This window comes from Acomys minous (genome assembly GCF_964271855.1).
Source record: "Acomys minous genome assembly, chromosome: 13".
NCBI classification, from domain to species: domain Eukaryota; kingdom Metazoa; phylum Chordata; class Mammalia; order Rodentia; family Muridae; genus Acomys; species Acomys minous.
The window spans coordinates 81,367,111-81,394,597 of NC_140495.1; the positions used below are offsets into that span (position 1 = coordinate 81,367,111).

General features: G+C 45.5%; 1 long non-coding RNA gene across 1 annotated transcript; it reads left to right on the plus strand.

Moving 5' to 3' along the window:
- The first annotated feature begins 11,774 nt into the window (after nt 1-11,774).
- Nucleotides 11,775-17,930, plus strand: LOC311581442. Its single transcript, XR_014773773.1, has 3 exons — nt 11,775-12,055; nt 13,707-13,790; nt 17,763-17,930. It is a non-coding gene; the product is annotated as an uncharacterized lncRNA (long non-coding RNA).
- Nucleotides 17,931-27,487: the final 9,557 nt, after the last annotated feature.

Below are 27,487 nucleotides of genomic sequence, written 5' to 3' on the forward strand. Positions count from 1 at the left end.
GATATCTCACCATTCCCAACTTCAAGTTGTACTACAGAGCTATTATAATTAATAAAAACTTCATTGTATTGGTATGGAAACAGACATGCTGATCAATGGAATTAAATTGATGATCATTGCATAAATTCACACACCTATGGGCACCTTACTTTCTTAAAGCCATAAATACTCGCTGGAAAAAAAAAACCCACAACATCTTCAACAAATGGTGCCAATCAAATTGGACAGCTGCATGTACATGAACAAAATAGACTCGTACTTATCACCCTGCACAAAACTCAACTCCAAATGGATCAAAGACCTCAACACAAAACCAGATACGCTAAACTTGATAGGAAATAAAGTTTAAAAGAACACCTTGAACTCACTATCACAGGAAAACACTTCCTGAACAGAGCGCTGTTTGTTAGCACAGGCACTAATGTCAACAACTAATAAATGGGGCCTAATGAAACTGAAAAGCTTCTGTAAGGCAAAGACTTTGTCATTTGGACAAAGCAGTAGTCTACAGGATAGGAAAAGATTTTCACAGAATCCACATCCAATAGAAGACTAATATATAAAAATATAAATAACTCAAGAAACTGTGTATCAAAACAAATAATCCAATTAAAAACAGGTTACAGATCTAAACAGAGAATTCTCAATAGAAGTTCAAATGGTGAAGAAACACTTAAAGAAATGCATTAGAGAAATGCAAATCAAAACTACTTTGAGACTCCATCTTAACCCTGTCAGAATAGCTAAGATCAGTAACACTAGTGACAGCTCATGCTGAGAGAGGATGTGGAGTAAGAGAAACACTCCTCCATTGCTGGTGGGAGTGCAAACTTGTACTGCCACTATGGAAATCAATATGATGGTTCTTCAGAGAATTGGGAATCTATCTACCTCAAGTTCCAGCAATACCACTATTGGGCATAAATACCCAAAGGGCACTCTATCCTACCACAAGGACATTTGCTCAACCATGGTCATTCTGCTCTATTCATATTAGCCAGAAGCTGAAAACAACCTAGATGTCCCTCAACAGAAGAATAGATAAAGAAAATGTACCTCATTTATACAACTCAGTATTACTCAGCAGTTTAAAAATGATATTATGAAACTTAAAGGCAAAGATATAGAACAAGAAAAAAATTATCCTGAATGACATATTCCAGACACAGAAAGATAAATATGGTATGTATTCACTTATATGTGAATATAAACCTTTAAATAAATGATAACTGAGCTAAATCCATAGACTCAGAGAGGTTGGTTATAGTCCCCTAAGGAGATACATAGATCCTCCTGTGAGAAGGAAATAGAATAGATTTTTATAGGTGGACTGGGAATGAGGGAAAGAGGGCAGGAATGGGAGAATTAGATGAGGAGGAGGAGAGGAGAGAGGGTTGAAGTAGGAAATTCGAGGAGAGATAGTTAGAATTAAGGGCCGTTTGTGGGGTGGCTTAGAAACCTACTGCAATGGAAACTTTCTAAAATATATGAAGGCCATTCTAATGAAATCTCCAATAATGAAGGGAGATAAGTCCCCATTAGTCATCTCTTGTCACCAAAGGAAGCTTCCAGTCTTGGGAATGGGTTGTATCCAATTGAGTTGTTGGCCAAATGAGTCTCGTAGAAATCCCCAAACAACCCAGCCTACTGCCAAGACAGTAGATTGTTCTCCGCAAGCTGACAGCAAGGCCCCACTGCTCATTAAATATGGAGATGGAGGTCAAGCTGGTGCCAACATAGAACCTTCACCTCAATGTTCTACTATCTTTGGTATGGGAAGGTACTCTACTGGCTACCAAAGGGAAATGTGAACACCAACCAAGCCATAAAAGCTTTGATTTACAATCTGTCCTGCCTGCAAAATATGCTAGGGTAATGGTGGCACACAGCCTGTGGGAGTAGCCCACCAATGTCTGATTTGACTTAAGGCCCATTTCACAAGATGAAACCCATATCCAACACTGGTTGGGTGACCAAGAGCCAGAGACTAAATAGGCCACAGACCTAGGACAAAACCAAGTACCACTAGTCTAATAAAAAAAATAGTAACAATTAAATAAATCCTAATCATTGTGTTATAGTCATAGATCAGTGCCTTATTCAGCCATCATCAGAGAGGCTTCCTCCTGTAGCAATTGGGAACAAATACAGAGATCCACAGTCAGACATTTCAAGAGGGACAGCCCTTGGAACATACAACTCTAAATGGGATGTCTCCATCAAATCGCTTCTCTCAGAGCTCAGCAAGGAGCTCTGCAGCAGAGGAGGCAGGAGGAGTGTGGGAGCAAGTGGGGATGGACCACGCCAAGCGATGGAGGCCCTCTAAAATCAACTGAGCAGAGCTCCTATGAACTCACAGAGACTGAGGCAGCAAGTACAGGGCCTGCACCACTCTTTACCAAGTCCTCTGTCTGTACAATATGACCTTCAGTTTAGTACTTTAATGGAACTCCTGAGCATGTGAGTGGGTGGGCCTGATTCTTATGCCCTATCCTGTTGGTTTGCCTTGTCCAACGTCGATACAATGGGTTTTATTTTATCTTACTCTAGTTGTTGTTTTAAAAAATGTTCAATATCCTTAGCCATTAGGAAAGTGCAAATTGAAACTAGTTTGATGTCCCATCTTACCCCAATCAGAATGGCTACTATCAAGAAAGAAAAACAATGCTGTGGTGGGGAAAAATCTTTAAGCAATGCTAAGTAACTGGCCAGTTACACTTGCAGTGGCTGATCCCAACAAAGGAGGCCAATGAAGGAGGAGCTCAGGAAGCTGCAGCTGCTTGTGTGTGGTCACATCAGCCTTGCCAAGGGCCCCTGATTCTCCAAATCAACGTTATTCTTTTATAACCCACTATCCTTTGTAATTTCTGTTCCTTCTCTTGAAAATGCCGCCTCCTTTTAAAAACAAAGACTGGCTCACTCCCATTCATTTTCATCTGTATCATCGAGGAAACTGGCAATGAGAGGGGCATTTTCTTGCTGCCCAGACTGCTTCAAATGGTAGCTAAGATAATGGAGATTTTAGTATTTTTAAATTAGCATTCTGCATCCTAGGGATGGTGAATAGGTTGCTAAAGGACCTAAGTGCCACCTGGAAGCATAGCCCTGGCGCCAGCAAGTGTTAGTGCAGTGCCTACAGTGTCCAGAAGGGGGCATTATACTGACATTATAACCTGTTGCATTGGTGTGCAGGAGATGGCTCAGTTGGTAAGGGCGCATGAAGGGGCTGAGTTCAATCCCCAGAAGCAGGTAGAACAGCTGCTGCTGCTGCTTCTGCTGTGTGTGCTTGTTCCAGCACTGAAGAAGCAGACAGGTCAGTCCCATTGCCAGTCAGCCTAGCTGAATGAGTAAGCTCCAGGCCAGTGAGAAACCCTGCCCTGTCGATAAAACAAGATGAACAGCATCTGAGAACACACACACACACACACACACACACACACACACACACACACACACACACACAGCCATGGTGCACTGAAGAAGGGAAAGTGAAGTTATATGCTGACTGGGTACCTATCATCTATTCCTGTGGGTGTGGACAGAACAGAGGAGACTAGAGAGCTAGAGAAGGAGTTTTAGAAAATCGCCATGCCCTCCTTTAACTGGGCCATCTGGGGCTCTCTGCACCTCAGAGAGGAACAGATAGATGCAGAGGCACATACATTGAGTGTAATTACACTGTTACTTATAGGTTCAATTAAATACTCTGGACATTTTTATAATGTAATTTCAGGTGGGATGCATTGCAGCAACGGCATTAACCTTTAATCATAGTTCTTTCCCTTTGAAATGCAGTAATGGCCCCATTAATTAGTAACAAAATGATTAAATAGGAGTAGAAGCAATCAGATGATGAGTCCCCTCGCTGGATCCTCTCCCAGCACTTAACTGTGGCCTTTTGACTTTCTCCCCCAAAGAAAACACACCCCAGGCACTGTGTGTGTGTGTGTGTGTGTGTGTGTGTGTGTGTGTGTGTGTGTGTGTGATGAGAATGTGGAGGATCTGCAACCCCTTTTCCTCTTCTAGGGTCCAGCGGTGAAGCTGAGGTGGTGTGAGAGCATCTAGTGACTTGGGATCTGCAGGGTGTGATCCTAGGGTATCTGTTTATCCCTCTGAGTCTGATAATTATCCCTCTGGGGACTATTATGTGGCTGCACCAGTTACTTTTCTTATCCTCCTGTTTATTTTGGCTCACGGTTTTAAGGAATCCAGTTCAATATGGTGGACAAGGCATGGCGGCAGGAACATGGAGGTGCTTGCTCACATCCCAATGGATCATCATCAAACAGAGAGAAGCCAGAGTCAGAAGCAGGGCTCAGTTATAAGCCTTGCATTAGCTACTTTTCTTTTGCTATCACATAAATCTCATGGCAGAGGCAACTGACAGAAAAAAAAAAGAGTTTATTTGGGCTTAGAGTTCCAGAGAGGTAAGTGTGTATCACCATCTTGGTGGGCAGGCATGCCATCAGGCAGGTGTGGGGCTTAAGAGCAGGATGCTGAGAACTCACACCTTGAACCACAGGCAGAAAACTGCCAATGAGTCATTTAAACTCTCAAAGCCAACCTCCAGTGACACAATTTCCTCCAACAAGGCCACACCTCCTAAGCCTCCCCCAAACAGCACAACCAAACCAAGGGCCAAGCATTCAAATGCAAGAGTTTATAAGAGACATTCTCATTCAAAGGACCACGACCTCAAAGCCCACCCTCCAGTCACTCAGCTCCTTCAGTGAAATGCTCCACAGCCTCCCAAACAGCACCACCAACTGGAGTGCTGAAACAACATGAGCCTACAGGAAGCATTTTACAGCTAAACTATGCAAAGGGGTCTACTATCCTGTAAATGGTGCTAATCTTAAAAGCACCAGGGCCTTGCTAAAGTCAGCTTCGCCTTCAATCCCTTCAGTTCTCGGAGGCTCCCAGGGTCTCAGCAGGCTGAAGGTAATGTAGCCATTCCACCCCCCTATCTGATCTAAGACTGTACACTGTGCTCCCTCACCATGCAAACACCCATCCTTCTCCCCTGTTGTTTATGGGGCTCTGACAAGTGCCAGAAATCATAGGAAGTGCTGAAGGAATTAATCCAGATGTTGCTGCCCTTATCAAACACTGTCGCATTCAGCCACACACTGTGTACAATAATGGGTTGATAATTACTACAGTGAGAGAAAAGGGTATCAGGACACTTAGAGGTAGAGGGTACACCTGAGTGTGCTGGCAGATACTACAGAGGCCTTCCCCATAGGCTCACAGCTAAATTGTCTTCCTGGATAAGTGATGTTGGCTACTTGAGACATTGGCAGGGCATGCGATTTGATAATATCATGGATGGGGAAAAGCCTCTCACCATTTGTCTTGGTTTTGACTCGCTACTATCATTACAGTGCTCACCTGTAACCACAGACATGTTATCCCAGAGCCTGTTTGCCTAACTGCCCACACTAGCCCCTGACTTTAGCTCTCATGTTGTGCCCTCAGATCTGATGTCTCTGGAGCACATGGTGACCTTCAGTGACCCCACCACCACCACCACCACCACCATCACCACCACCAAAGTTCTCACCACCAGCTTTGCCTGCTCTCTGCTTCTTCCCAGGACAGCATCCTTTAGCCTCCCTTCTGACCCCAACTGTAGCTTGGGGCCCAAATGGATCTTTACCCAGTGTAAAGTGGCAGTTCAGGCCATGCACAGACTCGAGGCTCTGACAGAGGACCCACACCTCCATCATCCTTCTGTCAGGGGTCAGCGTGACATTCTGACAGGGCATATGCCTTCCTTACTTACAGAACTGATCAGACTTACAGACTTCTGGTTTCAGTTAAAAAACAAATCCAACTCTTTTTCCCCCCTAACCAAAATACTGAATACTAATGGCTCAGGAAGCACAGGAGTCTATTTTTCTGGCAGATAGCATTCTCAATGAGTATAGCCGGTGGCTCCAATGACCGCCCAGACTCCTTTTCTCTCTCTGTTCTGCCAGCCTCCACATGCCCCAAATGGAGATTGTAAATCCTGTCATGTTAGCAACGAAGACCAACCCTCGCAAGATACCAAGGGCTTGTGGAGGGAAATTCCTAGAAAAGGTAAAGTGGGTGGCTTTAGTTTTTGTCCTCTGGCTGTGACAGATGGTGTTTGACCCTGAAGGGGAGGTGGATGGTAAGAGATGGAACAGGGAGGAAGAGGAGGCCTGGAAGCAGAGGGAGCAAGGACTAGAGAGGAGTTAGGAGGCTGGGGAGGATGAAGAGCAACACCAACACACACTCACACACATGTGCACGTGCACACACACGCATGCACACACGTGCGCGCGCACATACACACAAGGGGGAGGGAGAGAGAGTGACACACAGAGACAGACAGAATGAGAGGAGGGAAGGGGAGGGAGAGGGGAGAGGGAGGGGAGGGGGTAAGAAGGAAAGAGGAGGGAGAAGGAACCCCTCCCCAGGATGAGGAATAATGACCCTGCTGGTGGCCATTGGCTGGGAGCAGCCTTGGGAGACAAGCAGCCAGGGTGAACCTTCCCATGCGCTCACAGGCAGATTCTCAAGGTCAAAGGACCGCCCGGACAGCTTACACCAGATGCCACTGTCCTTCGGTTAGAGGGTGCTCCTGGGAGCAGGCCACTGAAGGGGGTACAAGACTTCCCAGCGGGACCTCTGAAATGGCTGTACCCACTCACATACTTGAGGGAAATGAGAAGGGTTGACCCGTGAAAGTTGGTGCATATGGCGGGTGCTTCAGTTCCTGCCATGGTTGCTAAAAGGTGGCTTAACTTTTCCCTGAGCACTAGCCCCGGTTGAGGAGGTCTGTGGACATGGCTGAGAGTCTCTCTAGGGAGGGCAGGCCTGCCTCTCCCATGAACACTTTCCTTGGGAGCAATGGAAATCAGACAAACCAAATCAATCCTGCTCTCAGCCAGTCTTGAACTCTTAGACAAGGCTAATTGCTCTCACCCGCAGACCCCACCTCCCATCAGTGACTCCTTATCGATCTGACACACTCCAGGCAGCACTCCATCTCCAAGAGTGTTGCAGACTTTTACGCTTAACATTTATTCCACAAATTAGCAAACAGGATCAGACAGGTTTAGAGATGAGCCCAAATCAGAGAGAGTGGGTTCAGGAACAGGAGGAGCCTGGTGTGTTGGGTAACAGTTCTTTCTCATTCTTCTTTTCTGCTCCCTCCAGAAACGTCCAGCTCCAAGGTCGCACACCTCTCCGTAGAGGTCCAATCTCGGTCTCGTTTGTTAGCCTGTTTTCTGTTCATCTTTGAAATTTTGATTGGCTCATGGCTGGACCCAGTCCTCTCCATACTTCTCATTGGCTGGTTTCCTTCCCTTCCTCTTCACATCTTTGGCTGCCTTCTCTTTCTCCTGCCCTTTCTTTCTCCTCCCCTCCACCTTCCCTTTCTCCCGCAGTCTCTTTTCTAGTCACTTTTTCATAAAACCTTTGCTCCTTCTCCTCTCCTCTCACTAGGTTTCCCCCTCCCTCCCCACTCCCTCAGGGCCTCTCCCCCTCACTGGCCATGCTCTTCAGACATCTCATTAAAGTAATTGTTGACCTGAATTCTGATTCCAGTGCAGCTATAATTATGCTCCACAGGAAACCCCAGGGGATTCAAAACAGAGTCTTAATCTATTCCACAGGAATCAGAAACAACTCCCAAGGAAGGCGTTTAATAGTCGAGATTAACTGAAGGCTGCCTGGCCATCCTTGGGAGACGTCACCGCAGCCCAGCACTGGCCATCTCTCTGCCATCCACACTCAGAGGCATCAAAGGTCCTCTCCAACACCATGGAGAGACGTTAGGGTTTCATGTCATTTCCTGCGTTAACTCAATGATAAGGCAGCTGGTGAGCTTTGCGAGACAGATCCCTTATCATCCCTGACTATGCTCTGGGAATGAGGCACCCGTCAGGCCTTGGAACTTCCATTTGTCTCAGACTCCAGGGCAGAGATCAGAGGTCAGAGGGCAACTCTGGTCAGTAACACAAAGCTTTCCTGTGTACATCAAGAAAGCTCTAGAACCACAGTAATTAGACCGGTGCTCATTCTATAGATGGTTCTAAGAGAAGTGGGGCTAATTGCTGCCCCCTGAGTACAGGGCTTTCCTCAGGGCCCACCAAGAGGACTTAAAACTCTGGCGCAGGTCTCTGTTCCTTGAGTCGAAATTCTCTAAAAGCTTCTTGTCCTTCCTCCTCATGAGAGTAGCTCCCCGGGGAGACTCTCCCAACCCTGCTTGAGCAGACAGGGAGGTTACCCAGGGTGCTTGGCAAGGCCTGGGAATCTGCATTTATAGAGGGTCCCTGGGAGGCTTTGACCTGGGAGGCTCTTCAAGCTCCGCCCAACATAACAGCAGCATAGGGACCAGGTGGAAATGCTGATTCTCAGGCCGAACTCAGACCTTCTGGGACAGAAGCCACAACTTGAGAACTTCTACTCTAGAAGGTCCTGTTAAGTATGAATGGGGCAGGCAGAGAAGAACCGGTGTCCCCAGCTTGCAGTGACATGAACAGAAGACGGGGAGTTCAGAACAGCCTCGGATCCACCTGTCATTCTCCCTCTTCACACACATCACAGACACCATGCCAGTTCCTCCTGTGGTAAGGTCCAGCCCAGGACAGACGATCCCCAGGAGTGTTGTTGATGGCCAAACCCCACATGCCTGCTGCCTTAGGGTGCCGCTTCTCAATCCTGTTCCCTCAAAGACACTCACCTACCAAGCTACTCCACCTTCCGTTACTAATCTACTTCTCCTCAGAGAAGGCAGCCACCTGATCCTCCTTCAGCCCCTAGAGCTGATCCTAGGACCTGATTAGAGAACAAGAGGACACTTTTGGATGTCATTATGCAATAGCTGCCATCACCTTGCAACTCGTTATGCATTACACACTAAATTAATCATTTATGGCTATGCTGTTTCTCTGCAAAGAGAAGCCATTCTCTCCAGTCTAGAGAACACAGATCAATCTACCTCTGCACTGGAGCCACACACAAGTTCCCCTCATCTTTGGTAATCTGCCTGTTAGTAGGAGCATAGGGGCAGGTTAAGGCACCCTAGCACTTCCCAATCAGCTGGTGGCACACACTTAGGGCTAAATGTGCAACTTAGTTACATTTCTATTGCTGTGATGAAGACCATGACAAAAAGCACCTTGGTTTCATCCTACAGTTCCACATAACAGTCCATCCCTGAGGAAAAGCCAGGATAGGAACTCAAGACAGGAACCCAGGGTCAGGAACAGGTACAGAGGCCATGGCGGAATACTATTTACTGACTTGTATTGGAAGGACCCTGCTTCCTCCTGCGATGGCCACTTGTAAGCTCCCTGCTAGCTCTCCCCTCTCTGCATGTATAGGATAATCAGGTACTGTATTCCTGCTCATATGTAGGAGCATGCTTCCGATTGCAAAACAAGTATCCTAAAAGTTCCTGATTTCAATGAAATATGTACACCTGGAAGCCTCCCACCAACTCCTCAACAGCGAAACAGCTGTGGCTCTCTTTGATTAAAGTTGAACTAGCTCCTGAAGTGATTCCTAGAGTTTGATCTTTGTTGTGCTTATGGCCTTCCAAGCCATGAATCTCATCTTCCACTCCTCTTGCCTTGGTGGGCTGGTGGCCATCAGCCCCAGGGAGGAGAACCACAGACTTGCTCCGCTCAGCCAGCTTCCTTACAGCACCCCAGGACTGTCAGCGCATGGGCAACACTCCACACAGTGAGCTGGGCCTGCCTGCATCAATCATCAGTCAAGAAAATGCACCACAGACTTGGCCATGGCTAATCTCATGGAGACACTTTCTCAGGTGAGGTTCTCTCTTCCAAAACAACCCTAGCTTATGTCAAGTTGGCATAAAATTAACCAGGACGGTGCAGGTTAGCAGTTTAACCTAAGTGACTGTGTGTTACCTGGCCAAGAATATTATCTGGTAACAACTTAAGACTTACTGTATGATCACCATTTCTGTATGTTCTATGTGTTGACTCATTAAAAGGTCATGAGTATATAATAATCATAATCTTCACCCTTACCTTTAGAGAAATCAAAGCCCATTGAGATAATATGACATGCTCAAGGCCATAGGTCATGGGGCTAGTGACACAGACAATGCACGTTTACATACTGCACTGTCCCACCCAGTAAGACCTTAGAGTTGACTCCTGCCTGTGACAGGCAGGGCTTAGGCAGGGAAGAACAGGCCTCCTCCTTGCTTTGAATCTCTTTTTGCTCCACCCTCTCCAGCAATCTGCTCTTCCTGATCTTACAAACCAGCTGTATGATGCTGAGCTTAAAGAAATCCAGAACATAATCCAATGTCATCAAAGACTAAAGAAGGAAGAATTTTATTTTTTTAAAAATCTATATTAGTTAGGATTCTCTAGAGAAACAGAACTTACAGCATTAAGCTATACACACATAAAAGGGGATTTATTAGGACGACTTACAGGCTGTGGGTCAGCTGGTCCAACAATGTTTACCAATGGACATTCAAACCATGCAGTAGTTATTCAGTCCGTGAGGCTGGATGCCTCAGCTGGCCTTCAATAGATGCCAGAATCCCAAAGAAGTAGGCTCCAGTGCTAATGAAGGAATGGACTTGCTAGCTATAGTAAGAGTAAGGAGAGGGAGAGAGGGAGAGAGGGAGAGGGGGAGAGCGACAGGAGAGAGATGGAGGGGGGGGAGAGAGAGAGAGAGCACTTCCTTCTTCCACACCTTTTATATAGGTGTCTAGCGGGTAATATACAGGCTAAAAGATCTCCCCACCTCAAAATATCTGGACTAAAGGTTTATCTTCCCACCTCAAAGATCCGGATTAGAAATGGGTTTTTGTACCTCAAAATTTTTAATTAAGAAAAAAGTCCCTCACAAGTATGCCCAGCCATTTGGATTTTAGTTTATTTCAGATGTAGTTAAGCTGACAACCAAGCATAGTCACCACAGTATCCATTCCTCTTCTGCTTCTCATCTGTCTATTCAGAAAGTACACATCTGGGTTCCATACATGGCTCAGGTGTTAAGAGCACTGACTGCTCTCCAGGTTTGAGTCCCAACACACATGATGGCTCACAGCCACCTATAACTATTGCCCAATTCTGACCTCCTTGGGCACCATGCACACACATGATACACACACACACACACACACAGACAAAACACCTATACACATAAAAAATTTAAAATAAATAAAAGTGTAAAAAGAAGCATCACATTTACACCATGCCCTTGCATTAGAGAAGAGGTCATTATATCCTTCTAGAAACTTAAAATAAAATGACATGGACAAATATTGCAGCGGCCAAATAGAGCAGGTGCTATTTGGAGGTACAGGTGGCACTGGCACAGAGCAGAGTCAAGGACAAGCTACTGATGATGGGGCAAGAACCAGAATGTGGCCCTTCCAATGTCCTCCATCACCCCCAATCCTGAAGATGTTTGTTTGACAGACACTCAGTGAACATGTGGAATCGAGCTGTCTTCCTCAGAATTCTCACATCTCAGCCATGGAGGATGGCTTTGGTAATATTTAAGGAGATTAAAAAGTATAGTGCAAGTTTTGGTGTCTTTCAAAACTCAGTTATGTTAATTACACATGTTTTTGTTTTAATCCAAGGTATAGGATATGAGGCTGCTTTAGCGTGTCTACAGCTGCAGGTTGTATGCCCCCTGTGGGCTTTGAGAAGGGTATGATCTTTGCCAGCTGCAGAGAGTTTAGCTTTGGGAACTCAGAGAGGGAATAAATGCCAGCGCTCAGAGAAAGAGTTATTAGGGGCAGGGAGCTTGGAGAAAGAAGGAGGAGGGGGCTGTTGCTTCTCCGTGCTTCTCCGTGCTTCTCCGTGCTTCTCCGTGCTTCTCCGTGCTTCTCCGTGCTTCTCCGTGCTTCTCCGTGCTTCTCCGTGCTTCTCCGTGCTGCTCCGTGCTGCTCCGTGCTGCTCCGTGCTGCCCCGTGCTGCCCCGTGCTGCTCCTGTTTGCGGCTGATACAGTTTGATGAGAAGAAGTTGGTATTATCATGAAGATTGAACTTTCCCCAAGGAACTACGTCCCTAACCAGCAGTAAGTAGTAAAGAGGCATACTCTGCCCCTTTCCCCCCTAACCTTTTTTCTCTCCTACCTAGTGTTGGGAGGGTTGGGAGGTATAAGGATAGATAAGGGTTGGAAGGGAGGAAGAGGTATAAAAACCCAAATAAAACAGATTTTAAAAAACCACATGCTACAAAACAGGACTCTTGGTTCAATGCAGCAGGAAGTGGTGCCCACAGACCCAGCTGCCACTTTACTACCAGGAAAAGCAGAAGCACCCGGTGTCTAAGGATAAATTTTTTTGTTTTTCTTGGAGCAACTGGTCCTCAGGCAGGAGGCTTTAGTCAAGTTTATCTGCCACCAATCATGGTCCACAGAGTGTCACCCTTCATTGTCAAAATCCTTCAGCACTGTGGCCTGCCCTCACAATTCTGACACTCCTGGGAAAGGCTATCCTACACGGTATCATGTCCTCAGGGCCTTGGAACCTACGGGAGCCTAAGTTCCTAAACTGGTCCAGGTGAGAGCACTAACAGATCTGTATCTCTGGACCATTCCATTGAGAAGGTGGGGAAGAGGTGTGCTGACATGAAGTAGCAGGCGACTGTTTTTAATTCCACACCCTTTCCCTGAAACAATGTTTGCTTGAGGCCAGAGAAGCTGCACCTACAAAAAACAAACAGGAAATCCTGGGCTCATCAGAGCAAGTTAACAGGAGCAAGCTCTTAGAAGAGTACACATTTTTCTTAGACCACACAACTCCTGGAGCTGCCTAAGTTACATACCCTGGAGCCCTTTCCCAAGTCCTGAGAGGAATGAAGGGGTGGGCACAAGTCTCCACTGGCTGAAAAACTCTTCCTGCTTTGACTCTTCCCAAAACTTGGTAGGTTGTCAACTTTTGCTGGGGGTTGTCATGTAAAAAAGGAAAAGAGGGTGGAAAGGGAGGTGGTGGGAAACTCCCTACAGCATGGGATCCCTGGAAAAGAGAACTGGGGAGGAGCGAAGAAATCTTGCAGCTAGAAAACTAACTTCAGTTATCTTCCGGGATGATATTTAAGATGGGGGGGGGCAGAGTGGGAGAGACAGGGTTTTAAGTATTGTCTCTGTCTCTTTTCTGGATAATGGTGTCTGTCCACCTGCGGTTGTCTCTGAGTAGCACGTTCTTTCTTAGGGTTTCTTTTTTGAAGCCCTGTCTCCACCCTTCCTGTGCCTTCCTGACTTGCTTTCAGTCAGACTAACGCTTTCTGTGTAAAACTAATTCTCTCAACTGGGAAGGAAATACCTTTCAGTTCTCTCCTAGCTATAACAAAGCTCTGCTCTAGCCTACTTGGGAATGCTATCCTCCTCCAAAGAACAATCTTTCTCTACCACTGGGAAGTCATCAGGGTCTGAGTGCTGGAAGTAGAGTTGGGGGAGTGGGGGATCTATTTAGACTCACAGTAGCTTTGAGTTTTCCTAGCTAAGGAAAATGAACAACAACAAAACCATCTTACACAGGCTTAAACCAATGGTAGACTCACTTAAACCAATAGCTCAGTGTCAATTCCCCAAGAAGCCAAATAGCCCAACTTCCTGCATTGATAGGATGCTTTCCTACCATCTGGACAAGTCGCCTCTATTTTGAAAAAAGAGTGGTCTGGATTCAGGTCTTTAGGGAAACTGACTTTTCTCCTCTTTTTCTTAGTCTCCTGGTGTTCCTGTGGCATAGGCTGCTAAAGAATTCCTCAGCAGAAACGGGATCAGCTGGGCTGCTAGGAAAGCCACGGAGGTATGTAAACTGGAAGGTGTCTTCCACACTCTCAGCTGAGGAAAGTGAGAGCCTGCTGACTGGGAGCAGCAAGGATATATTAATTAGGGGTTCTTAAAGAGATGTATTTTTTAATACTTTTATTTTATTATACATGTATAAACAAACTACGTACAGCAGGGAGAACCATGTGACAATCATGAGAATAATGAGTTCTATACATATTACATTCATAGTGACTTGGCCATCTGCATTCGTCCCGTTTGAAGTAAGTGTCTTCCTTGTCTTGTTGGGTCTAAATTTCCGAATGAGATTCAATATCTATCCTATCTCAACTCTAATAGCTTAACTTCTTTATCTTGATCTAAAATGATCTTGTCCCCTAACCAACTAAGCTTAGTTGTAAAACTATACTATCTTGTCTTCAATGCCCCTCAGAGACTTGAGAAGGAATAAAACTTAAATTCCTGAATGAACCAACAGTGTGGGTTAGCAGCTTCCAAAATGTGCAAATTGACTTAAGACAGTTTACTGCCTGACCAGTCACCCAGTACACTTTATGACGTTGAAGCCTCATCTTCAGCTTTCTGGCCTTATATCTCTGCCAGATTTGTTCACAGGGCAGGAACTATGAGAACTTGCTTACCCTGACTTGGCAGAGTGCGGCCGTCGACTCTGCCTGCATCTAAGTTGCCCATTTTTAGGCAGATTCTGTTTGTGACAGGAACAAGGACATTTTGCCCGGTGGCTGGTTTGCCACCTTTGAAGCCATCTCTATAAGGAGGTTCTTTGATGCTCATCATCTTTTTTGAGGTTGGCAAGGTTTTGTCAGAAGTTAACTTGTCTTGTTGTCGAAGAAATTTAGAATTGTAAGAACAACTTTAAATGCCAACAAGAAGTTGAGGCTAACCTTGAAAGTGTGCCCGGCAGTTGGGGACAGCTGGCTTTGTGGTTGGGGAATTTTTGCTGATTATTAAGGCCATAGAGTATGTTGAGCATAAACATAGTTTATGGTACACATGACCTTGTATGGAGATTCTTTTACATCAGCAACAGGCTGAGATGACGTGGCTGGTGGGCCTGAAATAAAAATATCTATACTTGTGCTACCTCAACACTTACTGGCTTGCTTTCCTATTGCTTTCTCAGCCTGCTTCTTTACACAACCCAGAACCACCTGCCCAGGGCTGGCACAAATCCCTCAATCATTAATAAAAAAAATGCCCTCCAGACTTGCCTACAGGCAATATGATAGAGGTATTTTTTTTTCAATTGAGTTCCCTCTAACCAGGTACTCTAACCTGTGACAAGCTGCCAAAAACACCATCCCAGAGAGATTTATCAAAACTCAACTTCCCACCAGAATCCAATATTTGTTCCAATCAGACTGTTCTAGAATACTATCAACAGTGGTCTCAGTTAGGGTTACTGTTGCAGCGATTAGACATAGTGACCAAAGCAAGTAAGAGAGGAACAGGTTTGCTTGGCTTCCACATAGGATAGGAACTCAGACAGGGTGGGATCCTGGAGCTGGAGGCAAGGAGCTGATGCAGAGGCTATGAAGGTGTGCTGCTTAGTGGCTTGCTCCTCATGACTTGCATAGCCTGGGCCCTCCCCCATCAATCACTAATTAAGAAACTGCCTTACATCCAGCTCTTATGGAAGCATTTTCTCAATTGAAGTCTCCTCAGATAACTCTAGAGTATGTCAAGTTGACATAAAAACCACCCAGCACAGTAGTCCACTTCTGGGGTTTTAGTTTCTATAATGCTAAAGGGATGCTGCAGAGAAATACTCTGGCACTGCGAAGGCATCTATCTGAACTCTGAACGTGTGGAACCACATTGTAAAGTACAAGGACACCAGTGTGCTGGCAGGCAGAACTTCCCCAGGATTTTCCATAAAGAGCCCTGTCCTAGTGTCAGAATCCATCATTCTCAGGATGAGTCCAGCATTCCTGTTGCTTCTGGGCCTCAAAGCACTGCACATAATCTTTAATAAAAGCATGTTATTCCTTATTTTTCCAAGGGCAGAAAGGGTAGCTGGATGAATGGAAAGGCAAGCCAAAAAAAGAGTAGGGCTTGGCTTGTCATGACTAATGCCCTTTGCGTCTGGACCTTTCTGCTCAAATTTGGGGAAAGCCTCGAGGAGCTAACTCTGCCTTGGTCTGCGAAGTACATGGACACCAGCAGCACATGGCTCTACTGGCTCCATGTCCCAAGGCTGGACGGGCTGCCCAGGAATGTGTGGGCATTTTATGAAGCACCCAATTAATCAGGCTACTATAGGACTGAGCAGAGTCACCCAGCCACACCTGGCCTTGGGCAAGAAGAAAAGCCAACAGAGCCTAGCGTGAATAGTGACTGCTTTACTTTGAGCAGATCCGAACCTCAAGAAAGACTAGGTTAGGAAACTCAAGAGGCAGTGTTCTGTTTGGAGACTAATATTCTTTGTCAGATCTTGTTAATCACAGATTAAAACATTGGATATATATATTTGTGTGTGTGTGTGTGTATGTACACACACACACACACACACACATATATATATAAAACTCTTTTTCACTTTGAAAACTGCATACATGTATACAATATCATCTGACAAACCACCTACACTCCTCCACCCAAACTTGTTCCAGGATACCCTCAACATGTCTTCTTTTAAAAATTTCTCTTTAAACCTACTGAGTCCAATTAGTGCTGACAATTGAACACGGGTGTGGGGTCATCCACTGAGAAATGGCCCAACCCCTCCAAAAAGAAATTACTGTCACCCTTTCCAACACCCAGTCATCAACTGCCAGTAACAACAGCTCCGCATCTCTGTCTGAGGCCCGTGCAAGGCTGCCAAAGTCATACTGGGAGTTTTCATCAGCTCTATCCTCTGCAGGTAACTATGGTGGTTCTGAGACCATGTGTGTCACAGGCAGGCCCTGCCTAGAGACAGCATCTCACAGTACTAGCACACTTTCTGACTTCCCTTCTGAAATGTTCCCCTAACCCCTGTGGATGGCGTGGTTGATACAGATGTCTTCAGCTCAGCCCTCCTGGTCACTTATTCTGTGCAAATTGAATATTTTGAGATCAGTACATTAAAGACCACACATTGCAATATGGTCTTGATCTCAGCTGAATGCTGCACAGCTGGGGGAATGGGCTATTAGGCATCGTTGATTCACCCCACATCCACCACGGGAGTAGTCCAAGGTTTTCAGTCTCCTGTGCCTTCTCCACCGGAAAGGGCTGTTGCCACTGAGGTCTTTTGACTCTGCCTGAAGACTATCATGCCCAGATCTCGAGATCTCCAAAGACAACTTGGGAGCCACTTCCAATGCAAATGCATGAGGGTTGTTTATTCAAGCCCAGGCAGGGACTCCCTCCCTCACCAACACAGAAGACTGGGAATGAGAGCCTGAGCTTTACAAATGTGTGGTTTTTGTAGGTTTTAGACAGGAAATGGATTTTACGATATACAAATGAATGACATTTGTACAGATTATGTCTGTCCCTGATTGGCTGTTATTATATGTCAGACCATTTGCGGTCAGTTTGGCCAGCAGAAAGTATATTTGGACTCTAGGTGCTTTCCCAGAGTGAGCTGATTGGCTGTTGCTAGGTGAGCACCTAAGGAATGTAAGGTCGGGTTCATTTGTGGTTGAAGTAGCCTGGTGCAGGAACTTTTACCCAGACCTGGAGGTATAAACAATTTTTTTTCCTTAGAACATAAACGTTGGCCTTTAGTCAGCTTGACCTCATCCAGGGAGTTCTTTCTGGGCTAGAATTGGAGGCCTTTTGTCACACAATGGAGTCTGGTAGCCCTTTAACAGAATGGGGTTAATCAGACTCCACATATTCCCTTACAAATGGAGTTTCATAGTGCCTTGACAGACATCAGTCTGATATGATAGGATTTCAAAAGTTGGCAACAAATTCTTGAACTCAGACAAGCTTAGATAAGTTCTCATATTGAACTCCTGCTACTCTGTCTTTTCAGAGGCCCAGTTACAATGACCAAAACACCAAGAATAACAGAGGGGAAACCCAATTTAGTGGCATGGTTCTGCTGTACAAAGCCTGTGGGGATGTGGCATCGGGATTCCACTGTGCAGCTGATGCTTGTGAAGGCTGTAAGGGTTTCTTTCAGGGGAGCATTCAGTAAAACATCCAGTACAAGAAGTGTCATAACTGTTCTATCATGAGAATGACCAGGTACCAACGCCAGCAGTGTTCCTTCAAGAAGTATCTGTAGCTGCTTCTTCCTCTGGGAAACACCAAATGGCAGATGACACAGGACCTGCGGGCCCAGGATTAGGAGGGTCTGTTGCAGAGGATTCAGCAGCAGTCTTAGGGGCTGCAGTCATGGCCGAGGCCATGGCTGTGGTCAGGGCTGCGAGGTTCCTGGAGGTAAAGCCGAAGACAAGGAATGGACCCCCATCACCAAGCTGGGCCGCCTGGTTAAGGGCATAAAGATCAAGTCCTTGGAGGAGATTTATCTGTTCTCCCTGCCCATTATGGAATCAGATTATTGGGTTTTTCCTGGGCACATCTCTAAAGGATGAGGTTTTCAAGATCATGCCAATGCAGAAGCAGACACGATCTGGCCAGCGGACCAGATTCAAGGCTTTTGTCGCTATTGGGAGCTATCATGGTCACATTGGTCTTAGTGTATAGTGCTCCAAGAAGGAAGCCACTACTATCCCAGGGTCCATCATCTTGGCCAAGCTTTCCATCATCCCTGTATGAAGAGGCTACTGGGGGAAAAAGATTGGCAAGCCATACACTGTTCCGTTCAAGGTGACCGGCTGCTGTGGCTCTGCTTTGGTGCATGTCATCCCTGCCCCCAGAGGTACTGGTATTATCTCTGCTCCTGTGCCCACGGAGCTACTGATGATGGCCAGTATTGATGGCTGCTACACATGAGCCAGGGGTGTACTGCCACCCTGGGCAACTTTGCCAAGCCCACTTTTTATGCCATCTCCAAAGCCTACAGCTACCTGACAACCAACCTCTGGAAAGAAAGTGTGTTCACCAAGTTTCCTTATCAGGAATTAACTGATCATCTTGTGAAAATCCACACCAGAGTTTCTGTTCAGTGGACACAGGCTCCAGCTGGGGCTGCTACATAAGGGTTTTTATACAAGAAAAATAAAATGAATTAACTCAGTTTAAAAAAAAAAAAAAAGAACCAGGCATGGTTGCACACATCTTTAGTCCCAGCACCGCTACTCTCATTAGCGGGACCTGATTGGATGATGCTCCTCTCATTAGCATGCTTTGGTTGGCTGATGCCTCCATCACTGGAAAGGCCTGGTTGGATGATGCCCCATCACTGGAAAGGCCTGGTTGGATGATGCACATATCCCTGTAAAGGCAGGGTTGAATGATGCCCCCATCTTTGGAAAGATTTGATTGGAGGATGCACCTATCACTGGAATGTGTAATGCTCCTCCCATTATAATTGCACTATTGGATTCTGCCTAAGACAAAATCCACTTATTGTATCACCAGTGTGACAGCACTTTCTCTTTCTGACAATTAAACCACATCTGCACTATTTCATCCTAAAGCTGGAATATTGAAGCCAGATCTTGGATTTCTTGCTGGTCTGGGAACATGTTCCTGAGGAAGGCATGTTCCAGTGCCCTGATTTGTTAATCAGTGACCATGATAGAGAACACCAGAGTATATTGTGGCTGTCAGGACATCGTGTCTCCCTGTGTGCTTTATTCCTGGATCAGTCCTGTGCTTCGGATCCTCCAGGAATGTGCCTGTCAATCTTTAACCACAACCTTTTTGGCTGTGGTATTTCTCTCCAAGTTTTTTGGTTGTAATTTTCACATGATTCCAGGCTGTAACCAGAGTCTGTTTGCAAAGTTCTTTCCTTTTCCTCTCCAATCTCCATAATTTCATCCAGTGCAGATTTCTTCTCCACAGGCAGAGCTGAGCTCTGCAAAGGTCCCTTCTGCTTCACTGGTGCTGCGCTTCCCCCTGCATCTTCAGGGACCTTGGACCCAAACAACTTGACCTGGATGATGTTGCTCCAGCCAAGCTAACTGCTCTTTTATTCAGATTGAATGTAACTTTTTCTCTAATCATTTTCTTGGCTTAATTCCATAAAAATGGGCATCTTTTGCTCTTCTTCTTCCAGACCTCTTCTCAGTTGATCCTCAATGAACTTGGCAGGTTTTTTTTTTTCATTGTCAAGGTCTCGCTTTTTCTCTTTTCCTAGTTCCAGTCCCTGGCAAATGGCTTCTGGAGCCCTGCCTATGTACTGGATGTGCCCACCTTTTGGTGTCTTGTCTGCTTCACACAAGCCCACTCTGCTCAACCACTCGGTGAAGTCGGGTCAGCGTTTCCCACCGAGTGGCCTTCATGTGGGCGTGTTCTCAGTGGCTGATAAACTCATTGTACACAATTTTGTGTGGGCTTCCTTCATGCTGAAGCATCTCCTCAGAATTTTGAGAAAGTCATTTCGGGATTCCTTTGAAAAAATGATCTGTAAACCACTGAGGATTTTCTGAGGCCCCAAGAGTTGTCTCTGATGAGAGTAAGACACACAGTGGCACTTAACACCGTGGCACTGCTTCTGGCCAGTACTAGCAAAGCCTTTGGAGCCCTTTGGATTTGTTGGCAATGGCCTTGGGACTCAGAAAACTCATCTTGTCCATGGCAACCCAGAGCAAAACTGGAGTTGACACTGTGCTAGCAGAGGATTTTACAGTGCGGAGGCCCACTCCTGCTCGCAAAGCATTCTGGGTGAGGATCCTGACATTTGCGTTCCCATTGGCTCTCTTCTCTACATGCTGCCCCCTTAAATTTTTCCTGATAAGTCACCAATAGCAACAAAGGAAGCTGAGAATTTTATGTACATCGTCAGGTGAGGTAAATCCTGCCTTTAATCCTAACACTCAAAAGGCAGAGGCAGGAGGATCTTTGAGTTCAAGAACAGCCTGATGTGCATAGCAAGTTCCAAGATAGCTCAGGCTACTTAAGAGACTTATCTTTTAAAAGTCTGTTAGTTTGTACTTAATCCTGTAGTTACTCATATTACTCCCACACTTGTCTCCTACATAATAGCAGTTGCATAGCAGTGGCGTAGCGAGAAGCCTGGTCAGCCTGTTTGAGTCCACACCTGCACTGAGATCTTTCAGTGTCCCTGTTAAACGTCTCCCGCGTGCCTGTGGGGCACTTCCTTGATAAATCACCAGCTTGACACTACCTCCAACTCCAACAGTTCACACATTCCTGAAAGAGAGTGCTGTGGTGACACCTCCTAGCAGTGATGACAGGAGGTCTGGGTCCCTGATCCTGTGCTTTCAACAGCCATGTCTGGCTGAAACAGGCTTTCCCGCTTGGCCGTGTTTTGATCCTAGAGGTGATTGATTTTTACAGTGACCTCTTCCTGGGATGTACACTCATTTTGAGGTGGTCCAGCTGGGTCCATGCAGTCTTAATGGCCATTAGTGACAGACATGAGTGTCTGTTGTATTGGTCTGACTTACAGTAATGGAAGGCGCCTGTAGCATACCTTCATGGGTATGAAAGGGCACCATATTAGTCTGGGTCTCCCAAGGCACCTGTCCTTTGACATGGACCGTCTCTATGAGTGAGGAAGGGAGATAAAAGCCAAGGTGGTTGTCACCAGTATCCCTGTGGCAGGAATGGAGCTTTGCTGTACCAGTGCCCTCGGAGGTTCAGCTTAGTCCTAGATCACTGGCTTTGATTCAGGGGTCTGACCTTCTACATTACCACCATTGTATTGGGGCCTGAATTCATTCTTTTATATTTTTAATTTTATTTAGTTTATTGTTTTTAAAGGCAGGGTCTGTGTAGGCTCAATTTTTTATTTTATTTTTATTTTTTAAAAATATTTTTCAATTTATTCATGTTACATCTCAATTGTTATCCCATCCCTTGTATCCTCCCGTTCCTCCCTCCCTCCCATTTTCCCCTTACTCCCATCCCATATGACTGTGACTGAGGGGGACCTCCTCCCCCTGTATATGCTCATAGGGTATCAAGTCTCTTCTTGATAGCCTTCTATACTTCCTCTTCATGCCACCGGGTCTCCCCATCCAGGGGACATGGTCAAATATGTGGCACCAGAGTTCGTGTGAAAGTCAGTCCCCACTCTCCACTCAGCTGGGGAGAATGTCCTGTCCATTGGCTAGATCTAGGTAGGGTTTTGAAGTTTACTGCATGTATTGTCCTTGGCTGGTGCCATAGTTTGAGCAGGACCCCTGGGCCTAGTTCTGCCCATCATAATGTTCTTCTTGTAGGTTTCTAGGACCCTCTGGATCCTTCTGTTTCCCTATTCTCTCTTGCTTCTCTCACCTAGAGTATCAATAGGAAGTCTTCCCCTCTGTCTCACTTTCCTAGCAAGTGAAGACTTTCATGGGACATGCCCCTTGAGCTAGTGTCCAGATATAAGTGAGTATATACCATTTGACTCTTTCTGCTTCTGGGTTAACTCACTCATTATGATCATTTCTAGTTCAATTCATTTGTCCACAAATTTTGGGAATTCCTTGTTTTTAATAGCTGAGTAGTATTCCATAGTGTAAATGTGCCACAGTTTCTTTATCCATTCTTCTACTGAGGGACGCTTAGGCTGTTTCCATGTTCTGGCTATTATGAATAAGGTTTCTATGAACATGGTTGAGTAAATGTCCATGTTGTGTGCTGGAGCATCTTCTGGGTATATTCCAAGGAGTGGAATAGCAGGGTCTTGAGGAAGCCTTATTCACAGTTTTCTGATATAGTACCAAATGGATTTCCAAAGTGGCTGTACTAGTTTGCATTCCCACCAGCAATGAAGGAGTATTCCACTCTCTCCACATCCTCACCAGCATGAGGTGTCGCTTGAGTTTTTGATCTTAGCCATTCTGATGGGTGTAAGATGGAACCTCAGAGTTGTTTTGATTTGCATTTCCCTGATGACTAAGGATATTGAGCATTTCTTTAAGTGTTTCTCAGCCATTCAACACTCTGTTGAGAGTTCTCTGTTTAGTTCTGAGCCCCATTTCTCAATTGGGTTATTTGGTTTGGTGGTGTTTAATTTCTTGAGTTCTTTATATATTTTGGATATTAGACCTTTGTCAGATGTAGGCTTGGTGAAGATCTTTTCCCAGTCTGTAGGCTGTTACTTTGTTCTGTTATATTTTTTAACCAATATATTTTATTACAACTTTTTAATTGAGCATACGTCACTTATAACCCAACTAACCAAACCAATAGGAAAAGAGGATTAAGGAATACAATAACAAAACCGTAAGGATGTCAGTTCTGAGGAGCGATTCTCCTGGCGTAATCAGCAGGATTTCTTCTGCTGGAACCTGGAGTAACCAGAACGCGGAACCTCAGCATGAGCCAGAGCTGGATCCCCGAAGCCTTCCCTCAAGCAGTTCTCTCTAGGAGCATCTCGAAGTGTAGTGATGAACAATCAAAGCTATCTGAAGTCTCCAAAAAAAAAAAACCTTGCCTCCAGTTTTCAGCTCATTTTTATATCTCCTCCCAAAGTCTTTTCACGGGATCTTTTCAGCTGGCAACAATCAAGCTCCCACATGAAGTGCCTGGTCTTCTAGTGTAATAACATCACCTGTTCTCTCACAAGACCGTTCCAATCCCACACTTGGGATCATAAAAAACAGGTTTATCTCTCCTTCAGGTCTGTCTACATAACCCTTGCTGCCCTGCTGGAGCTCACTATGTTGGATCAGGCTGGCCTGAAATTCACACATCTGACTCCCTCTGCTCTCCAGCACTGAGATTAAATGCATGTTCTACCATGCCTAACTTGGATCAAATTCTTTTAACATTTACTTACATTAAAATCACTTTATTTAAAGAAAAGGTGTAATGATCTCCTATTGTGTCATTCATTAGACATTGAAGAGAGACTCATAGTGAAGCCAGGTGTCTTAGCTTGCACTTACAATTCCAACGCCGAGGACTAAGGGATGTAGGCAGAATGTAGGGGTCAGCGTGGACTATATACCAAAACACCATCTCAAAATAGCTGGATGGTTTTTATATATTGTGAACGTTTAATATGCAATTAAATCGTGGTGAAAAAAATTACCCTAAAGTATTTCTAAGTCTGGTGTCCAAACTCTCAGACACCAGCTATGGTCACAGTGCTCTAGGGACAAAAGCAAGCAGTTCCCTGGACACTCCAGGCCAGCCTGGAACAGCCTGGCCTGCATAGAGTTAGACTCCACCTCAGAAAACAAAACTAGACTGGGAGTGGTCGCAAGTGCCTGTAATCCCTACACACTGGGACAGGGAGGCAGGAATGCTGGGAGCCTCCAGACAGCTCCTCATATAATAAACAATTAAATTAAGCCTCAGCCTGGGAACAATTAAGTTGGTATGTGAGGGAGCTACTGAATCCCAGTTCTAGGTGACAAAACACCTTCCATGGAGGAACTCAGGCCAAGACCTCAGAGAGCTCTGGGCAATAGCTTCTGCAGGAAAGACACCCATGTCCTGCCACTCTACTGCTGGTCCTAGAAACCCACCAAGCTACAGACTTGCTCTCTTGATCCTCAAACCAACTGTAGGGGTGTTCATAGCCAGGTAGGGACATCCAGACATGCTAGCTCAGTCAGAGTAGGTGGTGTCCCCAGAGCTGGTTGAGAGTTAATGCATTCAGAAAAGAGTCAATACCAGGATGTGTCCCATGCATCTGCGGGTACCCATTCTCCCTAGCCCATTGATTTAGAAATGTCCTGAGCTCTGGCCTATAGTGCCAGCTCTTCCTTGTTACACTCATGTCTTAAAAGTTCTTAAAAGGAATCCAGGAGTGAGAGGGCTCAGTGACAACAGACTTATGACACTGGCTCTTGAGAGGCATCCGACTCATAGAGGTCTTCAATGAGGAGTTGGTCATCCTTGGCAGATGAGCTGTGAACATCCTCTGAGGATGGGATTGTGTTTGCTGATGGGGTTTTGCTAGGGCTTCAGGTTGCCTTGGTGGCTGTTTCTGGAGCTGCTGCTGAAGCTGTGCTGGGAACGGGAACTGGGGCTGAGTTTGTGTCTTTCCTTAGCTGAGGCTGGCTCTGGCTGGATCATCCTATATTTTAAATTCCTCCAGGCATCTTATTGATGCTCTCTTCATGTTTTTTCACAGTCCCAAAACTTCCCTACCTCTAACATCCACATGACATTAGAGGATGGTTAAATATGTGTGGTCAACATGGTAAGATGGCCTCAAAAAGCAGACAAACCCCCAAACCGTAAAGCTGTAATATAAAGTACCCCAAGCCCTTTTCCTGGTCCCTGTTGCCAAACAAATTTCTGATGATGACTACTGCTGTGTTTTTGTAGTGTCAGTACACAGGAATTTTAAATTTTAATGGTATGTTGAGTTAAAAGCAAAATGAAAGGTCAGCAAGTTGCTCAGTGGGCAAAAGTACCTCCTGCCATGTCTGAATCCCCATAAGAAGGAAGGAAAGAACTGATGCTGCAAGTTGTCCTGACTTCCACACTACCTGCTGTGGTACATGGGTCTATGGACACACAGGCACGAAATAAACAACTGCAAGAAATCCCACAAATAGCAAAAGTTTCTCTTCCCCTTATTGGCAAGCCCTTGCCTAAGAATGCACCGGGCATTGACTCAATGGGCTGAACATCAGCCATCAATGCAGTGAACTAGGATGGAAGTCTTCAGCATCCCGAGACCATAAGGTCATCTTAGATCACTGTAACTGAACCAGAAAAGCTTTCAGAACCCGAGGGCTAGGAGTGAATGGAGCGTGCGTTTGTTGGAAGGGATTTGTCTCTCTGGAAAGGATTGCAGTATCACTGTACTGGGCTGAATTTTGGTGATACCCATTCATGGAAGATTTCTTAGGTGCTCCATGATATCTCACCATCTTGGACAATTTTTGGGGCTTTGTTTTGGTGGTGCCTTGTAGGGAAATCTGAGTTCTTGAATGGCTGAGCTATTTCAGGGTGGTCTTCTCTAATAAATCAGACAGATTTCCCTCTAACCTCTCTTATGGTAAATTCTACATATACTCCTGCTCTCTCTGCTCTGGGAGCCTGCATTTCTCAGTACCCTGGTCAGCTGCTCAGTAGTGTTCTGGGGATTATATGTGCATATATGAGGTAAGTTTTTCCCTGGTGTGCCACACTTCTCTCCGTAAGTGCAAAAAGCAGGCAGGCCCTTCAGGTGAACTGAGGATTCTGTCTTGCAGTTGCGCTTTTGGAATTTTTTTAGCATCACCTTGTTGGGTTAAGATAATTCCCTTACGTTGTGAGAAATTCCTCTCAGAATTAGTCCCAAAAGACAACTTATAATTCCAGTTTTAAAAAAATGAAAAAAAACCCACTTCCTCACAGTCCAGATGTGTCTGGTACACTGTAAGTGTGAATTTTCACTATGGATTCTGGGGGGGGGCACCCAATCGCTTACTAGGTGCAGTCATGACCTCAGGCTAAAGTGGAGCAATATGTTCTGTGTTGTCTGAATGGCTGAGTCTTTTGAATATGTTATGACAGAGCCTGAAAGATATGTGCCCCTGGGCTATACTAACTATATACAATTCTCTGTGAATTAAAACTGTTGTGATCATCTTGCAATTGAAATGAAAGAGAAATCGTTTATTTCATTATCGGCCATGTACCACATGGAGACGTTCTGATGATGCATTTGGCTCTGAGTGATTGATGCTGCTGTAAATTACCCTGGACTCGCTGGTCCAGCAAGCTAGACTGGGTGGAATGGCTTCTTTAGTCTGTCCTTGGTGCCATATCCAATATGAATAGATGCTTGTTTCTATGCCCAAGTCACAGCAGTTGAACACCCAATAGCACAGGGTCTCTGGCCAGTTGGAGAGGTGACTCAATTCCCCAGCCCTACCTTTCCATTTCATATCTCACTAATTCTGGTATCAACTGGTCTTCTGGAAAATATATTGCAAGCATATTTGAAGGCACGAGACCTCAAAGAGTTAACAGCTGTGAGACAAAAGGAGCCAGAGTAGGCAAGGAAACCCTTCAGAAAACAGTCCAGAAAGGATAGACAGAGGTCTGGGGAGGGACAAGCTTGGGCTGCAGCACTATCTGGAAGAAAGCCAGCGCATTGGCTGCATAGGGGTCTCAGGGGTGAAGAGCTCTGGCTGCTCTTGCAGAAGACCTGGTTCGATGGTGTGATTCTCGGCATCAAACATGGTGGCTCACAACATGATGCATTTGGCTCTGAGTCATCAATGCTGCTGTAAATCACCCTGGACTCAGCTGTAAATTCCAGTTCCATGGGATCTGATTATCCCTTCTGGCCCCTGTGGGTACTGCACACTTGGCACACTGATATACAAGCAGGCAAAGCACCTATACCTCCAAAAATAAAATGAAAATGAAAGCGATAAAGTGATAGCAATCTTATAGGAAGTTTTGTGAAAAGAGCGCCCACAGAGGAGTTTCTCAAAACATTTTTGTTTTGGTTTTTGGTTTTTTTTGTGGTTGTTGTTGTTTGCTTTTTGTTTTGTTTGTTTGTTTTTACCTCTTTCCATCATAGATATGCTGCCTGTTCCAGGGAGAATGCTGCATGCTCAAATACCATAGTGGGTTTCAAATCAGTTGCCCATGTAGGATGTGTTGGCTTGTGTGTTCCCCAAAATTCAACCAAGCTTGTTCCTGAAAATAACCTTGCCTCTGTCTGCATTGGCCTCAAGGGATGAAGTCCCTGGGAGTAGGACCTTGTTCTCCTGT